Here is a 6,880-nt window from a genome sequence, read left to right as displayed (position 1 = left end):
TAGGTAGGACTATGGACCCTACTTATGCATTGCACAAGTGTACTCTAAGGGAGGTTATGATTAGGCTCTTTATGTAATGAAGACTATGGTCTATGTATGTTAATATGAAAGCATGTTAAGGTTTACTTTACTTATGTCAAGACATGAAGTATGTTTATTCATGTGAATTACACTTATGACTTCTTAATGGGTTTGCTTAGTATATGTAGAGGTATGGGACTCCATGTGTAGATTGCACAAGTGAGCTTGTGAAGGGGTTGTGAGGGTGGTTTACCTATGGTATGAACTAAATGGGTTATGACTAATGATGTAGTAAAGGAATGTTTCGTTATATGATGTTATGAAGTATGTTGGTCTTATGTCTAATGTTAAATGAAGATGTTATGACTTGTTGAATATGATGTGCCTAGTCTATGGTGGCTTCCTAGGAACACTTGGTGTGAGTAGTATTATGGGATGCTACTTGCACATTGCACTAGTGTGACTTGGGAGTTGTCTTAAGTGATGGTTCTTATGTGAAGACTATGTCTTATGGTGTGTTTATGATTCTATGAATATATGTGGTTGGATTGATGAAGGCTATATGTAAGTTCACTCTTGGTAACCTTAAGGTGTTACATTGCACCAAGTATTCCCTAAGGGTTGCTTGAGAAAAGGAGTTAAGATAAAAAGGAAGGTAATGTATTGTATGCATTGAATGTGCCTAAAGTGTTATAAGTGGCTCTATGTGCAATTATGAATGGGTTCCATGTGTATGATGATGTATGTGGTTTATATTGTGCCTAATGTACTAAATGTTCATGAAGTTTCTCTAAAAAGGCATGATGCATAGTTTCCAACTAAATGCCCTTTTAAAAGCATGTTTTGCATGGTTATCATACTTAGTGCATTCTTGTACTAACACCATTCTTCTTCATCTTTTTACACCAAGTGTAGGTGGTGGTGGCTAAAGGGTCTTTCCTAGAAGTGAGGAGCTTGGCTTACTATTCCCAAGTTCGGGTGTGCCCTTAAAGATTCAAGGACCTTTATGTTGAAGAGTTTCCTTAAGTTCTATGTACTAGATAAGTAGTTCTTTTGTATTAGTAAGGGTTGTGTCCCTCTTGTGTTGTAGTCATGTTTTAAGATGGCTACCTTGAGACATAGTACTCCGATTCTGTATTAAAGGTTTAATGAGGTGACTTTTTAAGTCTTGTGTTATATTATGAAAAAGTTTTAAATTTTCCGTTATTTTTCTATGATAAATGTTATGACTAATGTTAAGGGCATGTATAAGACCTCCGAGAGGTCGAATACGCCGGTAACGACTAGGGGGTGCTCTCAGGTCGTTACAATTTTGCTGATTTTTGTGCGCTATAGTCCATGGGATTTTATGGTGACCCAAAATTTCAACGTCATTTATGCCAAAAAATATATAATTAACATAAAAAATTCACCAATAAATATAATAACCTCTAATCTAACAATTTTGTAAATTTTAATTTTTAAAATGTGATGTAAAAAATAATAAACCATAAAAATAAATTAAAAAATTAATAAAGGTCGAAAAAAATGAAAATGCTCGAAAGCACTTCTAAATATGTGAAACTAATGATAAAGTACATATTTGTACAAATAAAAGATATTTCAATATCGTACGAACCGTAAAAGTAATGAAAATTGGTACGAATGAACCACGTGCGGCGAAAACATTGAGAATAGATGATGGAAAATAGATGAATATGTTGTTATGCATGAAGGGTTTTTCACACTCTTTTGGTATGGGCATCCGCATGTTGTCGAGTAGACCTCAACCAATGTCACCTCGTGCGACGTCGCTCGTCTAACGAGTGCAAGCCACATACTATGTGGGCAAGAGACGTCCTACGTCGCTCGTCTAACGAGTGCAAGCCACATACTATGTGGGCAAGCGACGTCCTACGTCGACTGAACGATGTGTGCTGGCCACAGACGATGCTCGCAAGGCACATCCAACGTCGACTAACCATTGTGTGAAAGCCACAGATGATGCGGGCAGGCCCCATCCTACGTCGGCTAACTGATGTGAGCAGGCCAAGGACGATATGGGCCGGCCACGTCCGACGTCGACTGATCGATGTGCACAAGCCACACCCGATGTGGGCAGTCCACGGCCTATGTCGCCTGACTGATGCGCGCATGCCACAACCTATGTCGCCTGACTAATGCTCATAGGCCACAATCGATGCGTGGATGCCACGACCTATGTCGAATAGCCGATGCGTACATGCCACGACCTATGTTGCCCGGACAATGCACGCAGGCCATGGCCAATGACGCCTGACCGATGCGCGCAGGCCACAACAAATGTCACCCAGCCGATGCGCACAAGTTACGTCCTACATCGGCTAACCGATGTGTGCAGGACACGGAAGATGCGGCCAGGTCACGTCCTGACTGATGTGTGCAGGCCACAGACGATGCTGGCAGGCCATATCCGACGTCGGCTGACCGTTGTGTGCAGGCCAATGGATGCTGACAGGCCACGTCCGACGCCGGTTGACTATTGTGTGTAGGGCACGGATGATGCGAGCAGGCCACATCCGATGTCGGTTGACTGATTGGACAGGACACGGATGATGCGGGAAGGCCACGTCCGACGTCGGTTGACTGATGTGCACAGGCCACGGCCGATGTGGGCAATCCACGGCCTATGTCGCCTGACTGATGCGCATGCCATGACCTATGTCACCTGGCTGATGCGCGCAGGCCACGACCGATGCACGCATGCCACAGCCCAAGGGGGGGGGGGGGGGGGGGGGGGGGGGGGGATGCGTGCATGCCACGGCCTATGTCGCCTAGCCGATGAGCGTAGGCCATGGCACATGACGTCTGGCCGATGCGTGCAAGCCACGACCAATGTCGCCCAACCGATGTGCACAGGCCACGTCTGATGCGTGTAGTCCTTGGCTGATGTTGTTTGTCGTTGGCCGATGCGCACAGGCCAAGTTCGATGCGTGTAGGCCTTCACTGATGTTGTCTGCCATTGGCTGATCGGTGGACCGGCTCATCACCATTCAATATCTGACTAGGGCGCCAGCCCCCATCTTCTTCCCTCCCGACAATTTCAAGCACTCTTTGACTCTCTTTTCAAAGTCTTTTTCATCTTTCCCTCGCGGTACTTGTTCGTTATTGGTCTCTCGCCCGTATTTAGCCTTGGACAGAATTCACCGCCCAATTTGGGCTGCATTCCCAAACAACCCGACTCATAGATAGTGCCTCGTGGTGCGATAGGGTACAGACACAACGAGGCTCTCACTCTCTTTGGTGCTCCCTTCCAGGGGACTTGGGCCCGATCTGCCGCTGAGGACGCTTCTCTATACTACAATTTGGATGACGGAGCTCCCCGATTATAAGGTTGGGATATTCTCGGTTCACTCGCCGTTACTAAGGGAATCCTTATAAGTTTATTTTCCTCCGCTTATTGATATGCTTAAACTCAATGGGTAATCTCGCCTGACTTGGGGTCGCGGTCGAAGTGCCATTCTTAGTCGGTGTAGTAGGGTCTTGGAGTCCGGACGCACGACGGGCTGTAGCCGCGACAACAAGAGAGAGTTGAGTTTCAACCACCACTTGGCACGACGTCCGTCGACATGGACTCACATTTAGGCCAGCTGCGCGCTCGGGGTGCACGGGAGCCAGCCTTTTCCTCGTGCTACGCCTTGCGGTGTGCGGGGGGTGACGTGATGCGTGACACTCAGGCAGACGTGCCCTCGACCTAATGGCTTCAGGTGCAACTTGCGGTAAAAGACTCGACGGTTCACGGGATTCTGCAATTCACACCAAGTCTCACATTTCGCTACGTTTTTCATCTATGCGAAAGCCGAGATATCCATTGTCGAGAGTCGTTTCTTTTTAAATAGTAGCACACGTCCCCCCGCACACTCTGCGAACGGGGAGCGAGGGGAGGACTATCAATTTTAGTATTCCTTGGCGCTTTCCACATCGGGGTTCGTTGGTCGCCCGATGAGCGTGCGGGAGTGCATGTCGGGGACGGGAGGGAGGTGCACGACGAGCGCGCGTCTCCCCCAAGTGTTTAAAATGTGTTCGCGTGTCGTTCTTCTTTGCAGGTTTTGACAATGATCTTTCCACAGGTTCACCTACAGAAACCTTGTTATGACTTCTCATTCCTCTAAATGATAAGTTCAATGGACTTCTCACGACATCGCGGGCAGCTAACCGCCCACGTCGCCGCGATCCGAACATTTCATCGGATCATTCAATCGGTAGGAGCGATGGGTGGTGTATACAAAAGGCAAGGACGTAGTCAACGCGAGCTAATGACTCGCGCTTACTAGGAATTCCTCGTTGATGACCAACAGTGTCGAGCCTATGTCGCCTGGTGGATGGGCATTGGCCTCAGCCGACGCCTGGTATTAAAATGGACTTCACTTATGTACTAAAATGGTATTTCCAACTCCAAATCCATTTGGTTTAATCAAATATTTTTCACATACCTATTTAAGGAACAAAAATCCTTATACAAAATTGGGGGAAATTTAAAATTTTCGGGATAAAAGTTGTTTATTAGAAAATTGATTATCTAGCATTAAAATTGACATTCATATATGCATTATCAAAGTATTTCAAACTCAAAAATCAATTTTCTTTTATCAGATTCTTAGCAATAAAGAATTACAATTTTCTTTAAAATTGCGGAAAATTCAAAATTGAATGGGTTAAAAGAAGTTTTTCAAAAAATCGACTCGATCAAATCACTTTATAGCAGTTTGGTCGCATAAATCTAAAAAAAAACCCAAATTGAAAAAACAAATCGCCTGAAAAGGACATCCGAGGCCAAAGTTATGATCGTTTGATGTTTCATCAATTTACAACTACTTTTTCAAGTTTCAATCTCTAATTTGGTGAAACTTCAAACGATCGTAACTTTGGCCTCAGATATCCGTTTGACGCAAAAAAAAATTATCATGGGTATTTTTTCAGCAGAGGCAAGAGGCGATGTTGGACGGCGCTTCTGGTAGTACAATACCAGACCCGGTTGATACCTAGTTCAAATATTTAAGAGTGGACCCGTTGATAAGGGTGGCAACACTGTATTACTCCCCGGAAACTAGAGAGTTCTAGAACTTTTTGTAAGAGTTTTAGAGTGTGGTATGAGGGTTAAAAATCACAAAAATTTGATTTACTCTCAAAATTCTATCAAAGCCACATAAAATGGGTTAGAGGAAATAGCATATACTATATGAAAATGACGTAAAAAAATAATTAAGACATAAAAAATTTAGTTGACTCTCAAAATTCTATCAATGCCACATATATTAGGACATGAGAAATAACATATATTATTTAAAAATTACGTAAAAAGTACTATAACTTATAGTAATAATTAACAACTTAAAATATTTAAAAGACATATAGCGAACAACTTTTCAAGTTCCATCTGTATCACATAAATTAAAACAAAAAAATAAATCTTTGTGCTGACACGAGTCCTTTATCTAGTAAAAAAGATATTAATCCAATAACTAAAATATTAAGATACTTATTTACTTACTCAAGTAAAAATGAACTATAAGCAAATGTACATGTAAATTCGAATCATGAAACCAAAACACTAATGTTTACATTAGATTAAATTATCTATGTCACATTTGTTAGCATGAGACTTTTTCTGGACTCACATAAATATAAGTTGCTTTGTACCTGGGACAATTCTTACTTGGTCTCATGTTGCAGGCTAAGTTTTTGTTATTGTAGGTAAGAGCCAACAAGCAGGTCGAGCTGACATAGGCAATTTCAATCCTTTTGGATTGGAGGGCATAATAATTTTTTGGTTCTCATCTTTCACTCTTATCGGCATATATTCCGTTCATCTCAAAACACTTATTACGTTTTGTTTCTTAAAAATTAGTTTAATTAATTTGTTCAGTTAAATTAAATTATTTCAATATTAGAAGATTAAAATTTTAAATATTTGAAATATATATATAATTTGATTGGAGCTTATCTCTTGAAAACACCACACGTAAGCTATGTTATTTCTGATTTTGGCTAAGATTAACCAATCTAAATTTGAAAAATTGAAATATAATTAATTAATTTTTTAAAAGTCATCTTTAAATTATTATTTTTAATTTTAAAGTATAAATATTTTTAATTTTAAAAAATATTCCTCTATTATTAATGGTTATATTGACAAATAAAATACGTAAAAAGTATATTAAAAATCATTTATAATTTCTTATATATGAAATGAAAAAAAATATTTTTGACCATTCAACTTGAATCTTTGAACGTTCTTGACAGAATAATAAATACTCAATAAATCTTCACAGTCTAATCAACTAGTCAATCTTATAAAAAATAGAGCAAAACTTTTTTTGGCTAGAAAATTTAGTCAGAATTTGATCTGAAAGGTAAAATAACATATTTCACATTATGTTATTTTATCTTCTTGGATATTTTTATCCTTTTAACTTTAATATCTTTTAATTAAAAAAATAAAAAGAGATCAATTTATTTTAAAATAAAAATGATATTATAGACTTTTTAGAATTCTGACTAATTTTTCTGATCATTTAGCATTATCCAAAAATAAATATTATCCAAATCAATGAACGTGGGGCCCACTCTCTCGCCGACAACCTCCAATTGTTTTCTAAAATTGTATTCCAAAGTAGGAAGTCGAATGGAACATGCATACTTTATAATATTATCACTAGATACAGGACCCCGTGCCAGCACGGGGCCCAATATATATTATCATATTATGGAATTTTAGAAGTTATTGAAATTTTTATATGATTTTAAAAATATTTTAAATTGTTAGCTATTGTGATTTGTAGTACTTTTTTTAACATAATTTTGAAAATAATATTTATTACTCTATTTGTTCTAATTTATG

This window comes from Solanum tuberosum, unplaced genomic scaffold (genome assembly GCF_000226075.1).
Source record: "Solanum tuberosum cultivar DM 1-3 516 R44 unplaced genomic scaffold, SolTub_3.0 scf00047, whole genome shotgun sequence".
Taxonomy (NCBI): Eukaryota; Viridiplantae; Streptophyta; class Magnoliopsida; order Solanales; family Solanaceae; genus Solanum; species Solanum tuberosum.
This window is presented reverse-complemented; position numbering follows the sequence as displayed.